Here is a 23,922-nt window from a genome sequence, read left to right on the forward strand (position 1 = left end):
TTTTACATGGGAGAAGATAAAGGGTTTTTTTGTTTTTTGTTTTTGGGTGGTTTTTTTGTTTGTTTGTTTTGTTTTGTTTTGTTTTTGGTGTTTGGTTGGTTTTTTGGTTGTTGTTGTTTTTTTGTTTTTTTTTTTTTGCATTTGGCCAACACACAAAGTAAAACAGAAGTTTCATACGTGTATAGGAGTCAGAGCTGCCTACTTCTCATCAAAGTGGTTTCTGGCATGTCTAAATACCATCATTTTCCACTTTCTTGTCTATTTGGGATGGCAGCATAGTTCAGAAGGGTAAAGACAAGCAATAGATTCAAATATTTATTATTTTATTAAGGCAGAAACCTGAGCTGTCTAAAGAGATCCGCATGAGCTTGTTTATGTATCCTTTATCACAATGTGCCTTTCTAGTCCTCTCCTTCATCCCTCTAAGAACAGATTTTTGCCAACCAGAAGGCATGGGGTAGCTAAAAGGGAACACTGGATAAACCACTAAGGAAATCGCTGGCAGGAAAATAAAATTTCACTGTACCTCACTCGAACCTACAACATCAATTCATCTGTACGCTTTTGGTGTTAATGGCTCCAGATGGTCTGGTTCCAGATCACCATGTTTTCCCTCCCTTTTTCATCATTGATACCTACTCTCAAAAGATGAGCCTTAATAGAAGGAAGAGGGATGACACGGCACATAGTATAAAGACTAGATTTACAATACTGCATAAAGTCGGTACATTACTAAATGAGGACTGTACACTTTGGAAAAGCTGACATTTACTGAAATTATGGCCCACTCCACTGCTCCTTTGTAGAGTCAGGGACTCTTCTAGGTCTTTGCACCTGCTCCCCTACCCCAACACAGCACTTGCTATGGGTATCTCCTGGCGGGTTCAGTTCCACAAGGGAGAGAGGTGGTCTCAAGGGCAATGAATGTGAATGGGGAAGGTTCAACACCCCAGGGGCTTAGCCAGTCTTGAGTTTCTTTAAAATAAATGCAAACGAATTCTCTTCATAAAAATAAAAGTGCTGGGATCCCTGGGTGGCGCAGCGGTTTGGCGCCTGCCTTTGGCCCAGGGCGCGATCCTGGAGACCTGGGATCAAATCCCACGTCGGGCTCCCGGTGCGTGGAGCCTGCTTGTCCCTCTGCCTGTGTCTCTGCCTCTCTCTCTCTCTCTCTCTCTCTCTGTGATTATCATAAATAAATAAAAATTAAAAAAAAAATAAAAAAATAAAAAATAAAAGTGCTGCGTTTTTCGTGACCAGACTACCTGTCCAGCCCTAGGCAGAAATGGGCAGAAGTTTTTCTTTTCAGCAGCCATGATCTGTAGCCTTTACCCTAAAAATGACCTTTCTACCTGTCCCCATCCTTTACCCAGCCCTAAGAAATTGTAGAAAGTTCTCTCATTTACTATACAATGATAAAAGGAGTATAAAGAAATTGAAAATTAGCCCAAACCCTTCAGTTCCACATAATCAGTTTTCTTCATTTTTGCCCCATCAAGCACTTCATCCAGAAGTACAGTCCATAGGAGGAAATAAGAGTCCTGGGAAATAGAGCCCGGGATATCTGCCCTGATCCTCTCTGTGTTTCACTGAAGCTACCTCTCCATCCCAGCATGGGCTTCACACAAATCCTTTGAGGGAGATGAGGACCATCAAGAAATGTGAAGGGTCTGAAATTTTACCCAACTTACACACTAGCAAGTTACCCTGTTCCTGTGTCCTGGATCCTAGCAGGAGACAAGAGACTCCTGGGTCAGAGACAAAGGACTTCCTTACTATCAACAGAGTAAGCAACACTAGCACCTTTGCTTTAGTTCCTTTGCCCACACGTAACACAGGGATTGCGCATGGTCCCACGTGACACCTGTATGTGCGGTAGGTTGCCTTGCAGAACACGGAGTCAAGGTCCCAGCCCTTGAGTCAGCAACAGACAAGCCATTCCCCCTCTGCCATGACCTACTTAAAGTGACTAACTAGACAAACTGCTGTGTATCAGGAGTTGCATCAACCTAACAATGAGGTGCACTCAGCAGGAGCACTCAGGGGTGTTCAGGGCCCATGGCAGACTGCCTCTCCAGACAGAGCCCTATGTACATTTTAGAATTCCAAACTTTCCTTCAGAATCACCTTAATCCAAAACCCCACAACACTGAGCACTAAGAGCCCTGGGCCAGCTGTTGATGACTGCCTCAAATGTTGTATTTGGTTCTAAAGAACAGTGGGATTATGGGTATAAATCTGTCTCTCTCTCTCTCTCTCTTTTCATTTTAAGTAAACTCTATGCCACACACAGGCTCGAACTCATGACCTCAAGATCAAGAGTCACATGCTCTTCCAACTGAGCCAGCCAGGCGCCCTTGTCTCCTTATGCTTAAACAAAAACACTCAAACCCTCACCTCACCTCCACCATAGTTTCAGTTCCTGCCAGACTCTTATGAAAACTTTCAGTTCCTGATAGACTGTCATACTGAAAAAGAGGGATGCCTGGGTGGCTCAGTAACTGAGCGCCTGCCTCCGGCCCAGCATGTGATCCTGGAGTCCTGGGATCAAGTCCCACATCGGGGTCCCTGCATGGAGCCTGCTTCTCCCTCTGCCTATGTCTCTGCCTCTCTTGTGTCTCTTCTGAATAAATAAATAAAATCTTTTAAAAAAAAACTGAAAAAGAAATACCACCAGCTCTCCAAGTTGGAGGGAGAATTCAACATAAAAAAGAAAGATGTGCATAATAAGGAACTTAAACTCAATACATCTAAAACCAAACTCCTGGACTTCCCACACAGTACACCTGCTCCTCTTGTGCCCCCTAGAACACAACTCCGTCCTCCAGCCATGCAGACCAATGGCCCGGGGGTGGTGCTCGCCTCCTCTCACTCTCCCATTTCACAGCCTGCTCAGTGATCCAGAACCTGATGTGGGCACTCCCTCCATGGTGAAGCTGCCAGTTTCTTTCTTTCTTTTTTTTTTTAAGATTTTATTTATTTATTCATTAGAGACATAGAGAGAGAGAGGCAGAGACACAGGCAGAGGGAGAAGCAGGCTCCACGCAGGGAGCCCAACGTGGGACTCAATCCTGGGTCTCCAGGATCACACCCTGGGCCGAAGTCGGCGCTAAACCGCTGCGCCATCGAGGCTGCCCCAGCTGCCAGTTTCTAGCTTGGATTCCTACAATAGTCTGCTCACTGTCTTTGCTACTTTAGTTTGCTTCCTTATACTGATTCTCAGTCTAGCAGCCAGAGGGATCCTTTCAACTTGAAAAGCCAGATCATGTCACTCTTCTGCTCAAAATCCCCCACAGACTCCCAGCTCATTCAGAATAAAAGGCCAAGTTCTTACAGGTCCTACCCAATCTGCAAATGCCATTTAACCTTTCTAACCAAGATCCTCCTCTGCTCTAACTGCCTCACACCAATCGCTCTGCACCCCACACCTGCTCCTGGAACATATCCAGTCTTTCCAGGGCCGGGTACTTGCTCTGCTGTTCCCTCTGCTGGGTGCTCCTCCCCAAGGTTCAAAGGACTTGCCCCTGATCTTCCTTCAGGTCTTGCTCTAAGTCAACAAGTATTTATCATCTGCCTTTTCAGTTTGCAGTCCAAGGGGGAGAGAACCCAATCAACAGATGCTTAAAATACAGTGAGTTTCAGGCCACATTTGGGGAAGTGTAGGGCATTATAGGGTCAAAAAGGAGGATTAGACTGTTGGAAAGAATTTCCAGGGACGCCTGGGTGGCTCAGCGGTTGAACACCTCTCTTCGGCCCAGGGCAGGGCGTGATCCTAGAGTCCCAGGATCGAGTCCCACATGGGGCTCCCTGCATAGAGCCTGCTTCTCTCTCTGCCTGTCTCTGCCTCTCTCTCTCTCTCTCTCTGTCTTCATGAATAAATAAATAAAATCTTTAAAAAAATAAAAATAAAAAATAAATTTAAAAAGAAGAATTTCCAACAAAAGATGGAAATTCTTTTAAAAATAAGAACCCCAGGGTGGCGCAGCGGTTTAGCGCCTGCCTTTGGCCCAGGGCGCGATCCTGGAGACCCGGAATCGAATCCCACATCGGGCTCCCGGTGCATGGAGCCTGCTTCTCCCTCTGCCTGTGTCTCTGCCTCTCTCTCTCTCTCTCTCTGTGTGACTATCATAAATAAATAAAAATTTTTAAAAATGTTATAAAAAAAAATAAGAACCCTGTGGCACCCTATGTCCCAGGGTGGCATATCCATCATCCTATCCCACCCAAGGAGTTATTTTTTTTAAGATTTTAAAAAAGATTTTATTTATTTATTTGACAGAGAAAGAGAGAGCACAAGCAGGGGGAGCAGTAGCCAGAGGGAGAGGGAGAAGCAGGCTCCCTACTGAGTAGGGAGCCCAATGTGGGGCTCTATTCCAGGACCCTGAGATCATAACCTGAGCTGAAGGCAGATGCTCAACCCCTGAGCCACCTAGGTGCCCCTACTTGTTTATTTTAAAGAGAGAGAGAGAGAGAGTGTGTGTGTGTGTGTGTGTGTGTGTGTGTGTGTGGAGGGGGAGGGGGAGAATCTCAAGCAGACTCACCACTGAGCATGGAGCCTGATGTGGGCCTCGATCTCATGACCCTAAGATCATGACCTGAGCCAAAATCAGGAGTTGGACACTTAACTGACTGAGCCACTCAGGCATCCCATCATCCAAGGAGTTCTTATGTTTTTGTTTTAATTGTGATTCTACATAAATGTGTCAGTTGCTGCCTTGAAAGTTAACATAAAATGATAGAACATTTACGTATCAAAAATGATAAACCAGGAATCAACTAAAACAATGCTAACTCAATTAAAAATGTTTAAAGCAATTTAAAATTATTTTGTAGTGTTTTGTATACTTTTTACACTGAATTTAAGTATCTTTAAAACTTTACCAAACAATATATTCATATTATGTCAATTTTCCTCTAATTATTGTCAACATGGATATAATGTTTCGTGAAATTGTAACTGGGTAGATCTACATACTTTTTAAAGTCTGTCCCTTTTCATGGCCTATCTCTTCATTTGCACATACACCTTCATCCTATGGGCTGTGTGGCCTTCCCACATGCCTTCATTCTTCCTACTTTTCTGGTTTTGTCTGCAGTTTTCTTCCTCCAAACAGCATTGGTTCAAATAAGCCATCACATGGAAGCTTGCTTCATAGGCTCAGGATCACAAAATCAGCATCTCTCATCAGTTTTCCTCAGTATCTTCCACCTCCTTCTTCTTCCTCCTTTTGCCTCCAGTTCCTAGAGGTTTGTTGTTTTTGTTGGGGTTTTTTGTTGTTGTTGTTTTTGTTGTTGTTATTTCTTCCCCCTCCCTTTTGTTTTAAAGATTTTTTTTTAAGATTTTATTTATTTATTCATGAGAAACACACACACACAGAGAGGCAGAGACACAGGCAGAGGGAGAAGCGGGCTCAAGGAGCCCGATGCGGGACTCCATCCCAGGACTCCAGGATCACGCCCTGGGCTGAAGGCAGGCGCCAAACCGCTGAGCCACCCAGGGATCCCTCCCCCTCCTTTTTTTTTTTTTTAAAACCAGGAGTATAGATGATATAAGCAACTTTCTGTTTATTTTCCTAAGGATGATGGAGCTTTGCCTGTGTGCCCTCGCCCTGGCCCAACCTACTCTTCAGCCACATCCCTCTCCCGCCAGGCCCAGAGGAAGCAGGAATCCCAAAACAGAACCCCCTTCAGGTTCACAAAAAAAAAAAAAAAAAAAAAAAAAACAATGGCTAATAGCTAATATGTATGAAGTCCTGACATTCTGCATATACTCTGTAATTTAGTCTCCGTCACACCACCAGGACACAGGCACAAATGCAAAAACACCAGGCTCCGGACAAGCAAACATCTTGTGCGCAGTGACTTGGGTATCAGCTGGTGGAACAATTGTTTTTTTCCTATCAAGGGTAAAAATTTTCTTTTAGAAGAACTTGATACTGCACATTTTCAAAGAAAATCACATAAGAAAACAAAAATGGTATCTTCCTTCATCCTAGAAATAAATAAGAAGGGCATGACATTGCTTTTTAAATCACGACACTTGGCACTTCAGCACTAGCATTCCAAATGAACAGAAAAGGGGGGAAAAAAACCTTTTACTATATGTTTTAGGTTTCTTTGGTTGGGATTCTCCCTATATGTTAATTGATGTTCTTTCTTTCAACTCATATTACCCAAACAGTTAAAACCAGGAAAAAATATAAGCCTAGTGGCTGCTCTCTTGTCTTCCATGCAGGCATTCCCAGGATCTCGGCTTGCTAGAAAAATCTGCTGACATTTTTCCTTTTCTACTTGTTTGTTTCTTAAGGAATAATAGTAAACTTTCAAACATCCACATCTTGGTGAGTCTTCCACTTTATTGCTTGGATGATCCTTTGGTGCTGGTAAGGCCATGGTCTGCTTTTTGCTTTATTTTTTTGAATGGTTGTTAATTTTTTAGGTCACCTGCTGCTGGTGAAGTTGCCTGGGTAGTCTGTGTTGCTAAAACTAAACTCCAACCACCACACAACACTGGTCAGGGGAGCTGACGGAGTGACAAAGCGGTGAGCAAAATTATACCCATCACAAAAATTCATTAGGAATTGCTGATTTGCAGAATACTGATGGCCCTTGTCTTCAAGGGAAGGTAATAGGGTTACTTTCAGAATGGCTCCTTTCCCAGTCCCCTTGGTTTTGCTATGGGGTGAGCCCCATCCACTCTTGTTTGAGTGGAATGCTCAGTGAAGCTCCTCAGAATTAGGTCCCAGGATGAGTCAACTCGTGTCACTGATGAACACAGGAGTGAGATTCTCAGCAACACAAAGGAACTGCCTCCTTCCTTCTGCTCCCTTGCCACCTCCATCATCCCCCTGACCCAGGACCATGCTTCTTTTTGTCTCAGCAGCCACTTGAGGACAGCAGAGTCTACAGGATTCTTCCCTGGTCTCTGGGTTTTCTTCCTAAGAAAGGCCTTTCTCTAACTGGTCCCAAAGGTTCGTCTCCTCAAATTCAAGCTAACTTTGGACTGAAATGTCTGGGGTTTGTTCTCCTTCCCCTACACCAGCCCCACCACAGAAGTTGTTATGGCTCTGCCTTCTAGAAAACCAGAACCTGCCCTTGTCTCCTCCTTCTATCCTTTTCAGTTTGTCCAAAATATCCATCCAAGTTATTCTGGTTGAGTCTCAGCACCTTCATTGAGTCTCAGCGCCTCTTTGCTACACTATGAAGTTGGCATCTGGGCGACCGCAATGGCAGGTGCCACTGTTGGGGAATCCATCTGCCTTACGTAGGAGCTTCCAACAGCAGCTGCTACTTCCTGTTTGAAAGCTCAAGCCCCGAGTAGACCCACCAGTAAGTCAGTTTCCAGACAGAGGGACTTTTCTAGTTCTCAGTTCATTTGCACAACAGAGATGACACTAAACCCCCTGGGCGCACAGGCTCCTCCCAGGCCAGGCAACTCTGCCAATCCCCTGGCTCCTCCCCTAGCTCTTGCTGATGATTCAACTGTGGGTTATGCACCTGCCCCATAGGATTGTGCTCCAGTCTACACTCCACCAGGACAGCCTCCCAGGATTGAACAGTGTTTTTTAATACCTCAGTCTTTCGTGTATTGTACTCAACAATTTTTGTCATGGTTGAGTATCACCTACACTATTAATTGTCTTTGATCAGCTCAGTTTTTATCTTTAAATTTAATTCACTTTTGTGTTGTCCTAAATCATATCACTTTCAAGATTCAGGATTTGAGGTGCCAATTATATATTATCAAATACACATTAACTAAACACATAATTATGAGAACTGAGTCCATCTGTGTCAACATAACACAACCATTTGTTCCAGGAAATCCTTGCCCAGGAAAGTAATACACCAATAAATAACTTTACTGTTTGCTTCAGGAAATTTCTGCAAATGACTTTTTTCAGGAAAACAGTGTGCCCACCTGAGAAAACATTAGAAAGCAGTTTACTCCTGCAGATCCTCACCTCGCCGTGTCCTCCCATCCCAAGTCCAGCCCTGGTCCATTCTTCAGACAGACCCATCTTCGACCTCTTGAGCCCAGACCTCAAAACCCTGTAAATATTCTTCCTTGAGCTCTGTGTCCTGACTCACAACTAAAACTGCCAGAAGAGTGTTCTCTTCCAATAAACACCTTTGCTTGCTCAACATTTGTTCTGATGATCTTTTAGGAGCTGACCATTGGCATTATGAAACTTTAAAATGTTCACCCGTGGACCACCTAAAATCATCTCATTCACTATAAAGAGTGCACTGAATACCAGTTGACCAAGATTCCATCTAAAAAACGGTAAGAGAGCAGTTCCTCTAGCACTTCGTGCTCGGCCACTCCCTGGCCTTCTCTTCCCCTTCCTATTTCCAACTCCTCACTTCATCCTCACCACCAAGGCCCTTTGTGCACCTAAGACCCCTGCTCTCTATGACCCTGAAGGCAGGACCCAAACAAGGAGCAACAGCAATGACCCACAGTGAGCAGATCATAGGATAAGGCGAGATACGAAGTGATAAGCAGCCTCTGTGGTTTGAGAAGATTGTTAACTGAAAACACAATAATGGACAATTCATGGAGTCAGTTATTGCACTGGCCTCTGTAGCAAAATTTCAAGTAAACTGGGAAATCATCACCCCAATACAGAGCAGTATCATGCCTAAATGGATGCCCACATGCTATGATTTCAGAGTTCCAAGAAGGCTCCTCTGCTGCAAATTTCTTGCTTTCTTTCCATTTTCCCCACAACTCACAGGTGCTATAAAATTTTAACTTTAGCTTTTTAACTTTAAGGACTACCTTTCTGTGTCCTGTGTATCTGGGGAGATATGACAATAACAACCACTGATATTTATTGATCATTTTCTTAGTTCAGGCTCTGTAATGAAAGTACCACTGACTGAGGGGTTTAAACAACTGCTGGTCCTCATAATCCTGGAGGCTTGAAGTCTAAGATCAAGATGCTGCAGATCTGTGTCTGGTGAGGACTCTCTTCCTGGTTTGCTGATGGCCATTTTCTCCCGCTGTCCTCACTTGCTGGAGAGAGAAGGAGCAATCTCACATCTCTGCTTCTAAGGACACTAATCTCATTCACGAGTGCCCCACCATTATGACTTAATCACCTCCCCCAAAGCTTCACCTCCAAATGCTATCACATTAGGGATTAAGCTTCAATGTATGAACTTTGGGAGACATAAACATTTAGTCCAGAGCAATCATTTACTATGGCTAAAATCTGTTTCAAGGTGTCTGTGTGCACCTACCTGTTCTGATTCTTAAAGATTCCTGTGAATGGGTAAAGGGGGAATTATTTCCCACAATTTAGAGATGAGGAAACTGAGGCTTGACAGGTTGAACCACTTGCCCAAGGTTACACAGACCCATGTTACCACTTTCCTGGCATCACCATGAACGGATTCACAATGTAAAAGCAGCATTCAGGGCACCTGGGTGGCTCAGTGGCTGAGCATCTGCCTTTGGCTCAGGTCACGATCCTGGGGGCCTGGGATGGAGTCCTGCATCAGGCTCCCCGGAGGGAGCCTGCCTCTCCCTCTGCCTATGTCTCTGCCTCTCTCTGTGTCTTTCACGAATAAATAAATAAAATCATTTTAAAAAATAAAATAGGGGATCCCTGAGTGGCTCAGCGGTTTGGCGCCTGCCTTCGGCCTGGGGCATGATCCTGGAGTTCCGGGATCGGGTCCGGCATCAGGGTCCCTGCATGGAGCCTGCTTCTCCCTCTGCCTGTGTCTCTGCCTCTCTCTCTCTCTCTCTCTCTCTCTCTCTCTCTCTATCTCTCATGAATAAATAAATGAAATATTTTTTAAAAATAAAATAAATTGATTTAAGGATATTTGCAATTCTAAGAAACAGAAATTTAGGACAAAAAAGGAAGACAAGAGCTACTCAACATGTTATCAGTGAATTGGTGACTCATTGTCCACATGACCACTAATTTCTCACAACGGCTTCACACAGTAAGAATCATTAGCCTCATTTCTTCAGATTAGGATGCTGACAAGCACAAAGGCTAACATACAGCTAGAAGTTTCTGTATCAGAATTCGAATCAGCTGTGTCCTGCTTCAAAGGCTGTGCTCAGCACAATAAAACTCCCAGGTCGGTCCTACCTTACCTTTACACGGAAGAGAAAGCATAGACTGAGTCAGCAATTTATGTGCCTCTAAATTATGTCACGTGCTGCCTCCAGGAAGCTGAAACTGCCTAGTTTAGGCCTAGGGAAGCATGTTTACATACAATGAAACCTAATTCACTTGGAACACAACATCGATTTTAGCTTTAGTTTGATTTTTTTTTTTTTTTGAGAACAATAGAGCAGAGGCTTTCGGATTTCTTTGAACTTGACCCACCGAATACAATGAATATGTCACCCCCTCATACACACAAACACACACGTGTTACACGTGTGTGTAACAAAGTTTCAGAGAATAATACTCACACGTGAGAAGCACACTGACATTTGAGACTCTAGTCCAGCCTTTCTATTCTTTCTTATTTTTTTTTGTTCGTGGTGTTACTTAATGATTCTTTTTTTTTTTTCATCGTGGTAAAACATGAGATCTACCCTCAAAACAAATTAAGCACACGATACAGTGGTAACTCCAGATGCCATCCTGTTCAACAGGGGCCAGAATATATCGTCTTGTGCAAGTGAAGCTGTATACTCCTTGAACACCTCCCCATTCCCTGCAACTACCCTTCTACCCCTGCTCTGAGTTCACCTATTTTAGATATCTCAGAGAAGTGGGGTCCTGCCGTGGAAAGCCGTACAGTGACCCCTCAAAAAATGACAAAGAGATCTTTTCCTTTTTTTTGATGCTGGTCATGACTCATTCTATTGATGTCAGTTGCTTCCTCAGTTTGTAATACACCGCAAGAGGACTTGAATTCTTTTTTTTTTTTTTTTTGTCGTTTTATATTACTCGGAGGACTTGTGAAATAGATGAGAAGAAATGGGGGGAAGGGGGTTAAAAAATTAATTATTGACGGCAACTCAGTGGAAATATTAACACTGATGCATTTTTAATTCTGGACAAGAGGAAGGTGCTTATAAACGCTGGTTATTTTCCGTACAGGCTGATCAAAGTGGTGAAATCCGAGATTTGCTTCACTAAGCAGACATTTTAAAGTCCAGAGGAAGCCAGAACTCAAAGGTTAGTTCATCTTCTGTGTCTCCCGCGCTGCTCCTCAGCCGCCTGGCCACCGGGACAGGCCAAGGGCATGGCCGTCACCATCCGCCAGGTGGCGGTACCGAGCGGGCGCCGCCGGGCCCGGCCTCGTGCAGGCTGCCAGGCAGGTGGATCCACGCCGCGAACGGATCTCGAGACCCCGGTTACCCAGCAATTCACGCGAACTGGGCCTGCAAGTTGACTCAGCGCTCCTGGCGTGTTTCTGCCTTTTCCTGGAACGTCCCGGGATTTTAGCCGCATTCTTGATGACAGGCTAGCATTTGACATTTCTCGTATGCTCGGCTGTTTCCTTGTGGCAGTGCAGATGAAGCGCTGCTCTGCAGAGCCAAAGCCACCGTAACGCCGGTGTTTATTAATAATCTGCAACTGGAGGGTATTATGCTGAGTGAAGTAAGTCAATCGGAGAAGGTCAAACAGTGTATGTTCTCATTCATTTGTGGAATATGAATAATAGTGAAGGGGAATATAAGGGAAGGGAGAAGAAATGTGTGGGAGATATCAGAAAGGGACACAGAACATAAAGACTTCTAACTCTGGGAAATGAACTAGGGGTGGTGGAAGGGGAGGAGGGCGGGGGGTGGGGGTGAATGGGTGACGGGCACGGAGGGGGACACTTGACGGGATGAGCACTGGGTGTTATTCTGTATGTTGGTAAATTGAACACCAATAAAAATTAATTTATAAAAAAAAAAAGAAAGAAAGGAAAAAAAAAATAATCTGCGACGGTGAATGCCATTTAGCTTGCATTTCTTGCCTCGTCCTTGTGACATTCGAGAAACACCGTAGGTCCTCACGTCTTTTCACTTGCTAACAATTTCTGTTTCTCTTGGTTGTTCTACATAAAGTCACTGGAAATATTTAATGGACATTTTAGTTCTTATTATCCAACTGAAAAGGATGGTCTTCTCGAATACACATTGGCAAGCCACTTTCTCTGAAAAAACTAATAGCTGGTATGTACTTTTTGCAAGGTAGAAGCAGTCTTTTGAAACAACCCCATGTATGAGAGATTTTATTTTGTTTTTTTTTTTTAATTTTTATTTACTTAGGATAGTCACAGAGAGAGAGAGAGGCAGAGACACAGGCAGAGGGAGAAGCAGGCTCCATGCACCGGGAGCCCGACGTGGGATTCGATCCCGGGTCTCCAGGATCGCGCCCTGGGCCAAAGGCAGGCGCCAAACTGCTGCGCCACCCAGGGATCCCAGATTTTATTTTGTTTTAAGACTTTATTTATTTATTCATGAGAGACAAAGAGAGAGAGGGGGTCAGAGACACAGGCAGAGGGAGAAGCAGGCTCCATGCAGGGAGCCCCACGTGGGACTCGATTCCCTGGACTCCAGGATCACACCCTGAGCCAAGGCAGGCGCTTAACCGCTGAGCCACCTGCTCTGCTCTGTAGGAGAGATTTAAAAAATTCTCAAGTGATGCTTGTTTACAAGACTTGTTTATATTTACTTGGAGGCCTTATTTTTACAATATTTTTGGCGTAAGAGAAGATATTTATGAATGATTTTACTTTGCTACTTATTACATTCTTATATCGTTTGAATTTTTATGAATACATTTTACTTTTACAAATAAAGATGCTTTTGTTATTAAAATGCTATGTAACTATGAGGAAAAAACAGACTTTAGTATGGCATTACTCAGAAAGCTATTACCAGTAAATCAGGTGAAGGCACACACAATTTAAGTGCAGTATAGATTAATCCTGACCATGGATTGCTGATTTAGGAAATGATATTTCTGAATTTAGGTCATGTCTACCATGTTCCTGTCTACTCTTAAGTATCCTTGTTAAAGTGGAAAGAACATCAAGTCGCTCATTATTCTAAATGTAAAACAATTAGTAAGAAACTGGTAGTAGCGTGGTCAGTTGTTAAAAACAACAAAATCAATATCTCTAATACTTTACTGTCCTTCAAGCTCTGCAGTAAGCCACATGCATGCGGTGGTCCATAGGTTTAGAGCAGGAGAAGCACTTTCATTTACATAAGCCCATTTTGTACTTGTACAATGTATATGGGCATCTTAATGTCCTAAGACCTAAAATTCTGCACGTAGGGTCCTTTATCTAATAAGTTACAGAGCCAGGAAGGACCAACCATGTGATTCTGAGTTCAAAGCTACTTGCCTTTCATTTTTGTGGGCTTGAAGGCTATGCCCACAAATGCTCCCCACATGAGGAAGAGGAAGTTATTTTAGTAGGCTTTTGAAGCATTGCTCTTTCTTGCTTTTCCTTTATCTGCATGAGGGGAGTGAGCCAGGAGGCAGGACAGGATGATTCAGAAGATCACTGTGTGTGCCAATCATCCTCACACCCAGCATCAGAATTGGGTTCTTGGTGACACCCTTGGGGTAGGCTGCACAGGTCCTAGTGATGCTGAATCATGATGCTACGTTGGTTTGTGACGTTGTACACCACCTCTCCAACTGCAGCTCCCTGAGGCACGACCACGTGTTTACAGAGCTGCTAAGTGTGTGTTGATCACCTTCAGAGTGCTCGGGGCTCACGTAGGGCTGGGGACATGGAATTGAGCACAGCAGATAGGCTCCCTGCCCACACAGAGTTTGAAGTCTAGCAGGGGAGATGGACATTAACAAACAAGCACACAAACATACGTATAATCAAGTCACTAACTCTACTGTGAGACAAAGAGTGAAAGCTTTATGACAGATAACAACAGAATAAGGCATCATTTAAATGGGATGAGGGGTGTGTCAGGATGTTTCTCTCAAGGAGCATTATTTCAACGGAGACCAAAACGATGAGTTGGGATTTATCAGGAAAGATTATGGTAAATGTTCCAAGAAGACAGACTGCCCTATACAAAAGCCCTGAGGTAGGAAACTGCTCTGCTTATTGGAGGACCCAAAGCTCATATGGCCCCGGGCCCAGTGAGCCAAGGGGAGGTGATGGGAGATGCTCCAGCATTGGAACCTTGTTGTCCATATGAGGAATTGTGTGATTTATCCTAACAACAGTGGCAAACCATTGATGAGTTTTTAGTAGAGAAAAGACATAATCAGATTTAAGTCTTTATATTTCTATTTTATTTTTTTAAGCTTTCTTTATTTGAGAGGGAAGGGAGGAGAGGCAGGCTCCAAGCTAAGCTCAGACCCTGACGCGGGGCTGGATCCCATGACCCTGAGATCATGACCTGAGCCGAACTCAACAGTGGGACGCTTCACCAACTGTACCACCCAGATGCCCCCCGATTTATGTTTTTAAAGATGCCACTGGTGGCTTTGACTCAATGAGAAGGGAGTGAGGGTCTTGGACTAGCCATGAGGCTCCTGCAGGGGTGCAGGGGCAGATGACAGACCTCTGCGGGGGTGGGGGAGGGAGGTAAAGGGAAAGAGGAACACCTCAGCTGGGAATCAAATAGTGTGGAAGGAATGTGCACTTGTGAGGGACAAGCTCGTGGGGGACGTGGGGGACGTTCAAGTGGAGATGTCAAGGAGGCACTCAGCTTTGAGAGTCCCTTGTTGAAGGGCACCTGGGTGGCTCAGTGGTTGAGTGTCTGCCTTCGACTCAGGCCGTGATCCCGGGGTCCTGGGATTGAGGCCCACATCAGGCTCCCGGTGAGGAGTCTGCTTCTCTCTCTGCCTATGTCTCTGTGTCTCTCATGAATAAGCTAATAAAATCTTTTTTAAAATAGTACCTTGTCAAAAAGAGAAGGTTAGGCCGAGTTACAGCTTTGGGAGGTGCCATCCCTGAGATGGTACTGAAACCCAGTGAAACCTTCTTGGGAGAAAGAGCTCCAGTGAAAGAGAGAAAGGCCTAGAACTCAGCCCAAGGATACTCGTATGTTAAAAAGTAGTTAAAGGAGCTGGAGAAGGGGCCAGCAGGGCAGTGGGAGACAAACCAGGAGAGCATTCTGAGGACGCAGCGGCAGGTGCTGCCAAATGCTGTGGAGAGTCCATCAAGGTGAGGACCGTGACCCCTGTCTTAGAAATGCAATCAATGGTAGTTCAGAGGAGAGCAGCAGATTTTAGAAATGTAATTTCAACTAGAAGGAGCTGACATTCTTCTTTACTTTCAAGGAGGGCCTTTTAGCCATATAGCTCTAAAACTAGCCTGACTAGAATATTTTATTTCTGAGCAGTCAGATCTCTGGGCTTTCTGTAGCAGCTAGATTGGTATGAGTTGTCAGTACTACCTTTTTTCCCTCCTAACTTTTTTTTTTTAATTTATTTATGATAGTCACAGAGAGAGAGAGAGAGAGAGAGACAGAGAGGCAGAGACACAGGCAGAGGCAGAAGCAGGCTCCATGCACCGGGAGCCTGACGTGGGATTCGATCCCGGGTCTCCAGGATCGCGCCCTGGGCCAAAGGCAGGCGCCAAACCGCTGCGCCACCCAGGGATCCCTCCCTCCTAACTTTTAATTATGAAAAATTTCAAGCATACAGAAAAGGTAGAATTATGCAGTCAACACTTGTGTATCTATCAGTTAGATTCTACAGTTAATATTTTCCTATACCTGCATGTGTCTACTCATCTATCCGTCGAATAATCCTTCCATCCACCCACCAACCCATATTATTTTTTGGATGCATTTTAAAGTAACTTTTAGGGGCAGCCCGGGTGGCTCAGCAGTTTAGCGCTGCCTTCAGCCCAGGGCCTGATCCTGGAGACCCAGGATCGAGTCCCACATCGGGCTCCCTGCATGGAGCCTACTTCTCCCTCTGCCTGTGTCTCTCTGCGCCCACCCCCCTCCATGTCTCTCAAGAATAAATAAATAAAATTCTTTAAAAAAGAAAAAAAACAAAGTAAGCTTTAGGCATCAGAACATTTCACAACCAAACACTCTAGTCTCTATATCATTAATAACAGTTCAATACCTGTTATGGTTTGATTTCCTTTGAAGTTTTATAATAATGAAACTTTAAATCCTTTTTAAAATATTTTATTGATTTATTTGAGACAGAGAGAGCCCAAAAGCAAGGGCAGAGAGAGAGGAAGAGGGAGAAACAGACTTCCTTACTGAGTGGGGAGCCTGACAACGGGGCTCGATCCCAGGACCCTGAGATGGTGACCTGAGCCGAAGGCAAGTGCTTAACCAACTGAGCCACACTGAGCCAAAACTTTAAATCTTAAGTGTACCAGTGGATGCCTTTTGACGAACGCATAACCTTGTGCATCCATGCTATTAAGTTAGGAACATTACATCACCTCACAACTTCTGTCCCTGCTGCTTTTTCTTTCAGAAAGTGCAGATAACCTAGGTAAGGAATCCCGATGCTGGGCTCATGGTAAGAACACAGCAAGCGTTCCTTCCCTTCTCCCTGCTGCCAGGGAACTTTGCCACTGCTCATATACATACATTCAGCCACGTTTTCACCAAGATGGGAACAGACACGGACCTCTTCCTAAAAGTGCTTTCATAAACATTTCACAATCAACCCTTTGTACAGAAGGACAATGGTGTCCAGTGAACCAAGCCCAACCCAGGAAATCATAATTCCTCACTCAGAAGCCTGCCCTGCTGGTGCTGAGCAAGCTCATGTCATAGCCCTCCTGTTTATAAAACAGGAACAATACATATCTATATCATACAGGTGTGAAAATTACCTTGGTATTTTAATATAGGAACTAATATAGCCCTGGGAGAACAGGTAAAAATACACCAATGCCAGATAGTAAGCATCATGGCTAAGCTGCCACATTTGCACTGTTTGCCCCATCGGTGCCCTGTCCTCACTTCATGGCTAGAGTGAGAAGAGGCCGAATCAGGGACATACTGGGTGCGGGGTTGCACCTGCTTAGATCTGACACCAGGATGAGGACTAGAGTTACCAACCTTGTCTTATCAGTTCAAATATCTGTTGTTAATAACTCCTGAAAGAGACTATGGAGTGACTTTAGTTGTTTATTTTATTTATAACTGAGCATCAGGATAGTCATACATGAGACTGATTTGTTGGAATGAGTAGAGTTTCTCAATTGCTGGTTTTAAGGAACCCAGAGATGTAAGTTGAGGTGACAATAGATTTTAAGATTTTTTTTAAAGATTTGTTTGTTTATTTGAGAGAGAAAGAGAATGAGTTAGAGAGAGAGAGAGAGAGAGAGAGAGAGAGAGAGCACCAAGCAGGGGGGAGGAGCAGAGGGAGAGGGAGAAGCAGGATCCCTGCTGAGCAGGGAGTCCAATACGGGACTCAATCTCAGGACCCTGAGATCACGACCTGAGCCAAAGCAGAGGCTTAACCAACTGAGTCACCCAAGGGCCCCAGTTTTTAAGATTTAGTTGAAATTTTCATGAACCTTGCTCCCAAGCTCTATGATTAGCCTAATGATCTCTCCAGAGTTACTCATTAGTTACTGAGATTATACAGGCTCGTGTTTACTTCTGGTTTCAAAGTCCTGGTTCTCCTGAACTCATATCTCTCTTGGGGTCCACTTCCTCTGCCACCATCTTTTTTCCCATTCTGGGCCAACCTAGTCATGGAATTCAGCCTGTTTTCTTTAATTTCCCCAGTGATGACTTTCCAAAGCAAAGCCCTGTGGAATCCCATCTCTCTCTCACCTCTCCCTTCTACTCTCAAGTAGACTCTCAAATTCCCCTTGATTGTTAGATTTGGATTGGTTTAGCTGTGACTTTACTTCCATGTGTTCTTCCATCCATAGTCCCATGGTCTTACTTTCCACCCATAAGTGGATAATCACAATATTTTCTAAATAAAGGTAGTTCTCTATAAGGATCTGTGGTGCAAATTCCTTAATGTATGTGTAGCTGAGTCTTAAAAAAATATATTTCAGTTATTTATTCATGAGAGACACAGAGAGAGAGATTGGGGCAGAGACACAGACAGAGGGAAAAGCAGACTCCATGCAGGGAGCCCGATGTGGGACTCAATGCTGGGACCCCAGGATCACGCCCTGGGCCGAAGGCAGGCGCTAAACCACTGAGCCACCCAGGTGTCCCTGTATAGCTGAGTTTTGACTGACCACCTCCACACACTCAAAAAAATCTGCATAACTCTCAACTCCCCCCGAACTTAACTACTAGTAGCCTACTGCTGACTAGAAGCCTTACCGATAACATAAACTGTTGATTAACACAGATTTTGTATGTTGTATGTACTATATACTGAATTCATACAATAAAGTAAGCTAGAGAAAGGGAAGTGTTATTAGAAAAATCGTAAGCATGAGAAAATACATTTGTGGTACTGTCCTGTCTTTATCAAGAGAAAAAGTGTATGTGTGTACAAGTGGACTCATGCAGTTCAAACTGGTGTTGGTCAAAGGTCAACTGGATACACACATGCACATACATAATACATGTAAGTTTATATGTGAGTCAGATGCATGTACAGAACATACAGCATGTAGAAATATATAGATGATTACTTGAATGTGTGTAACTAAGTATATAATACATATCACATGCACATACATATGAACACCTGATTATAGCTTATGATGACTTTCATCTGCAAAAATCTAAACCACCTTCACCGTGGAGGTATGAAGTCTTCAGCTCCTGCTTCGTGCTCTTGGATTCTCATCTTATTTCTGCCTTGCCATGAATCCTCCTCTAGGACTGAAATGGATCCCACCCAGTTTGTGCTGTTTAGTATAGAAAATGAGAGACTGGAAATATCTGTTCAGTTACTCAGTTTGTTCAATCACACATTCACTCAACATACGATAATCGAGCACCTACAATGGAGGGCCATTAGATCCTATAGAAGAGGAGAGATGAGTAAAGAAGGGAGGGGTCCATGTCCCCGTAAACTTAAAATCCAGCTGGGTGTGCAACACTTAGCACACATGAAACAAAACATCCTCAAACGCACAATTCTCATCAGAAGAACAGCAAATTAGAGCAGAAAGCTGAAGCCTTGCAGTGTACACCAACGCTGCTGTTTCAGCAGAATGAGCAGGAGGAAAAAAACCACTGTGGTCAAAAGAAACTGCTGGCTTATGGATTTTTTTTTAATTACAATTTGCATGCTCTTCTAACAGCGTTAGTTCTGCTTAGATGGCAGAGTGGCTTTCATGAAAGTATGAGCTCAGCCTTGTCTTATGCCTGTTTAAAAAAAAAAAAAGAGGTCAGGTAAAATGACTGTAGTAACAGCACCAAGCTAGTTGAAAACCACAGTGTCTTTCAGATGAGACAGAAAAACCGCACACTGGAAATTTTTTTGCTTGCTGAAACCCCCTTGTCTCAGAAGCACACACATAGGCAATTTCCTCTTTTCTTCTTAGGAGTGTCCTCAAGGAAAACAGCTTTCGAAATCTAGGTGTCAGAGCAGTAGAGCAGTTTAGCAGCCTTGGTGAATTTTGATTGAGCAGCAAGTGCTCCCTGAGTATTAAGGGAGCACGTGCTTAGGAAGTACTTGGAGCTGGTCAGTGTCTGGATAAGTCACACGTGCTCAAAGAGAAGTCGTTCTGATTTACCCAGGTCTGTACAAACTCAGAAGTCCGAGGTACTAGGAATCTACTCCCACTAATATTAATATATTATGCTCTGGGTTGTTGCTTCCTTTTCTGCCAGTTTGGTTTTCGATTGTGGCCAAAGTTGGAAGCTGTAGAACTGAGATGGGGTAAAGGAAGAGCAGATGTATCTACATGGCTATATTTGGGAAGAGGGACTTAATCCTTATGTAGCTCTTCCAAATCTCTTCATATAGTACTGCAATTTATAACTGAACTCTACACTGAATATTCTCATCATTGAAAACATTTTAAACCACTTTGGAACAGAAATGAGTAACGTCTGAATACATTTTCAAAAACCCATACCATCTATACTGGAGAATATCTACATAAAAGCTAAACAACTTCATCAATGTTCATTAGACATCAAAGTGGACCCAAGTTCAGAAAACAGAAGGACTCTCATTCTATATGCTGATCAACATGGCCTAGGTGTGGTTTTAATTATTTTTAAAATCAAAAGCATTTTTCATGTGTGCTTGGAGGAATTTACATAGGAATTTCATGAAGAAGAGGAAATATTAAGATAGTGAAGGGTGATATCTGTGTATGCAGAGGAATGATATGACCACCTATTTCTTGGTGGTAGTGAAATATGTAACTTTTCATTATCAACCCCCCCAAAAAGAGGCAGAGCTAAAAGAAAACAAAAGCATTTCTTTGGGGTCCCAGATTTGCAATTTGGGGAACACAGATTTGGGCAGCAACTCAAATAGCGTCTTCCCAGCGAACAAAAGTCAAGCGTTTTAAAAGAGGAAAGAGAGTGTGTAAGTTGCTTACAAAGAATTTTGACTGGTGTTGGTCATAGAAAACTAATCTTTGTCCAATATAATTGATTGCTAAAGCTACTACTAAGCAAAATCTTGCTATTGTTGCAAGTTTCAGGTGTTTGTGCTGAGTCCCTGGGATATTTTCAATTTGGCCAGTGCAAAAGTTCATGGTTGCACCAGTGAGGACATGTGTAAGGCTCACCAGCTTTATAGTCCTCCTGGCTCAGTTTGAACATTCCTTGATGCAAGTGATCCCACTTCGTTTCACCTTTCACGCCTAGAGCCTCCACAATGGATTGATGCAGGTTTTCACATTCTACCCAAGTTAGACAGGCCCTTTGTAGGAACTGCTCTCGTTTTCCTTGTATATTCTGTGACAAAATTTAAGATAAAATATTTATTAAAGGAAATACTGATGGTCTTAATTTCAAAACATTTAACGAGATGAACCTAGCATGCTGGGCATGATATTAAGAGAAATTGTGCATTGTTTCATAAATTTGTAGTTTTCATTCTCATGCTTCATCAAACCATAAAAGAACTGGATGTTCCTGAGGGAAATCCTTACTTCTCATGTGATGCTCCTCCTTATTCTTTTTACTTATTTATATTGTTTAATGAAATCAGGCAATCACATGATGTACTTAAACTTGAAAAATCCCTTAAGCTGATACTTCAAATTCTATCCAGATCTAGTGTTAATTCTCTAAGTTTGCCTGAATGCTAGAAAAGTCCTCTTCCTGTATGACAGACTTAGTATCATGAACAGCGGGGAGAGGACAGACTGTTGGCCAATGATGTTGAAAATATCAATGGTGACTATCTTAGGGCAATAGGTTCTTAGATTACTTTTTTTTTTAAGATTTTTTAATTTATTCATAACAGACACAGAGAGAAAGAGGCAGAGACAAAGGCAAAGGGGAGAAGCAGGCTGTCTGCAGGGAGTCCCATGTAGGACTCAATCCTGGAACCCTGGGATCATGCCCTGAGCCAAAGGCAGATGCTCAACCACTGAGCCACCCCTCTCAGGTGACTTTTAATAAATTTCTTCAAATGTTAAATAATTATGTGAACTTTAACAGTGATCATGAGTTGTTTATATAATCAGAAAGCAATTTCCATTGTAAAAATACAGTATGGGAAAAATTGGCTTCTAGGTGTAAATAAATAAATTAGATTTTTTTACCTAACTCCCTATGCACAGATAAGTTACAGAAAGAATAAAGACCAAACACACTTTTACACTATTAGAATGAAATATATAGATTGTCTTCATGAACTTGAGTTAAGCAGAATTTCTTAAAACAAGAGAGAGCATGACTCACAAAGAAAAAGGTTTATAGGGCAGCCCAGGGTGGCCCAGTGGTTTAGCACCGCCTTCAGCGGAGGGTGTAATCCTGGAGACCGGGGATCGAGTCCCACATTGGACTCCCTGTGTGGAACCTGCTTCTCCCTCTGCCTCTCTCTCTCTCTCTCTCTCTCTCTCTCTCTCTGTGTGTGTGTGTGTGCCTCTCATGAATAAATAAATAAAATATTTTTAAAAATAATAAAAAAGAAAAAGGTTTATAAATTTGCTTGTAATTTTTAAATGATGCCAAAATTAAAGCTTAGCTTAAAAATCTGGTTAAAAGCAAGTCATGGGGTGCCTGGGTGGCTCAGCGGTCAAGCGTCTGCCTTTGGCCTAGGATGTGATCCTAGAGTCCCCGGATGGAGTCCCACATCGGGCTCCCTGCAGGGAGCCTGTTTCTCCCTCTGCCTGTGTCTCTGCCTCTCTCTCTGTGTCTCTCATGAATAAATAAATAAAATCTTTAAAAAGGAAAAAAAAAAAAAGAAAACAAGTCATATGGGGCACCTGAGTGGCTCAGTTAAGCAATTGACTCTTGATTTCTTTGGCTCACATCCCAATCTCTGGGTAATGATGTCAGCTGCATTGGGTTCTGCACTGGGTATGGTTCCTGCTTGGAATTCTATCTCACCCTCTTCTCCCTCTGCCTCCCCCAGGCAGTGCGCCTGCCTGCTCTTTCTTGCTCTCTCATCTCTTTCTCTCTAATTAAAACAAAAACAAAAACAAAAACAAAAAAACAAGCCATAGACTAGGAGAAAGTATTATAACATGTTTTACAAAGTATCCAAGATATACAAGGAATTAAGATTAATAAGCAATAACAACAACTCCCCCCAATTTTTGAAAATGGGCAAAAAACATGCACAAGAAACAGAAAAGGAAAATAAAATCACCAAAATTCACAAAAATATGCTCCTCCTTACTATATTGAGAGGTACACACATTAAATTAGATCCTCTTTATCTGTCTACAAAATGTTGAATCTGACAATATGAGATGGTGGAAAAATGAAAAATAGGAACTTGCAAAATCTACTAGTGGGAGTGAAAATAAATACAACTACTTTTTAAAAAGTTTCTATATATTTATTTGAGAGAAAGAGACAGAGCTCGTATGGTGTGGGGCGGGGGGGCAGCAGAAGGAGAGAGACAAGCAAGTTCCACACTGAGCGTGATGCTGGACACAGGGCTTGATCCCAAAAGCCTGAGATCATGACCTGAGCCAAAACCAAGAGTCCAAGGCTCAACCAACTGAGCCGCCTGGGCATCCCTAAATACAACTATTTTGATGTAAAATTAACAATATCTAGTAAAGAGGTACCTGGCTGGCTCAGCCATGGAGTGTGTGACTCTTGAGGTGCAACTCACAGGGTCATGAGTGCAAATCCCAAATTAAGCAAAGAGATTACTTAAAAAATAAATAAATAAAAGATAACTGTTTAAAAAACCAAATAAAGAAAAAAAAAGCAATACCCAGTAAAACTAAAATTTTACATTCCTTGTGACCTAAAAGGTCCTCCTGTAGAGAAACTTGCAAATATGTCCATAGGAGATAGCTATAAGAAGGTAGGGACAATTTGAAACCCATCAGAGAGGAAATGAAAAATAAAGTTTGTATTCTCAAGAACATTCAAATAGCAATTTAAAAAATGAACTAGGTCTCTATGTATTAATATTGTTAGAGGGAATAAAACGGGTTGCAGAAATAAACAATATGATACAAATTATCTTAAGATAAAAAAACACTGTATATATTGTTGATGGATACGTATATACATAATAACTAAAGTCATGTACTGGGAAGGAAAGTGAAGTAAGGTAATTGAGGAATTTTATCTGAATATTATATTATTTTTATTAAAATATTTATAAAGCCGACTACCAGAAGTAAAAGTAATGACTCACATTCTTGCTTGTCGCAGACCCTGACCAGATAAGCAGAATTGCAGTGTCTAAGCTACAGGAAGAGAACCTACAGGGCACCTGTGTGGAGCCACACTTTAGCAGTAAGGGCACTGAGCAGTGGTCAACCTCAATTTCTATTTACAAACATGATGTGGTTAGAACACTACTGAATGCCCAGCAGGAATCTAGATGATGCCTCGCAAAGAGTGCCCACTGTGAAGAGCCATCTCACTCACAGATACCACAAGATACTAATAGTTTCTGAAAT

Source organism: Nyctereutes procyonoides, unplaced genomic scaffold, assembly GCF_905146905.1.
Source record: "Nyctereutes procyonoides isolate TBG_1078 unplaced genomic scaffold, NYPRO_anot_genome, whole genome shotgun sequence".
Classification (NCBI taxonomy): Eukaryota; Metazoa; Chordata; class Mammalia; order Carnivora; family Canidae; genus Nyctereutes; species Nyctereutes procyonoides.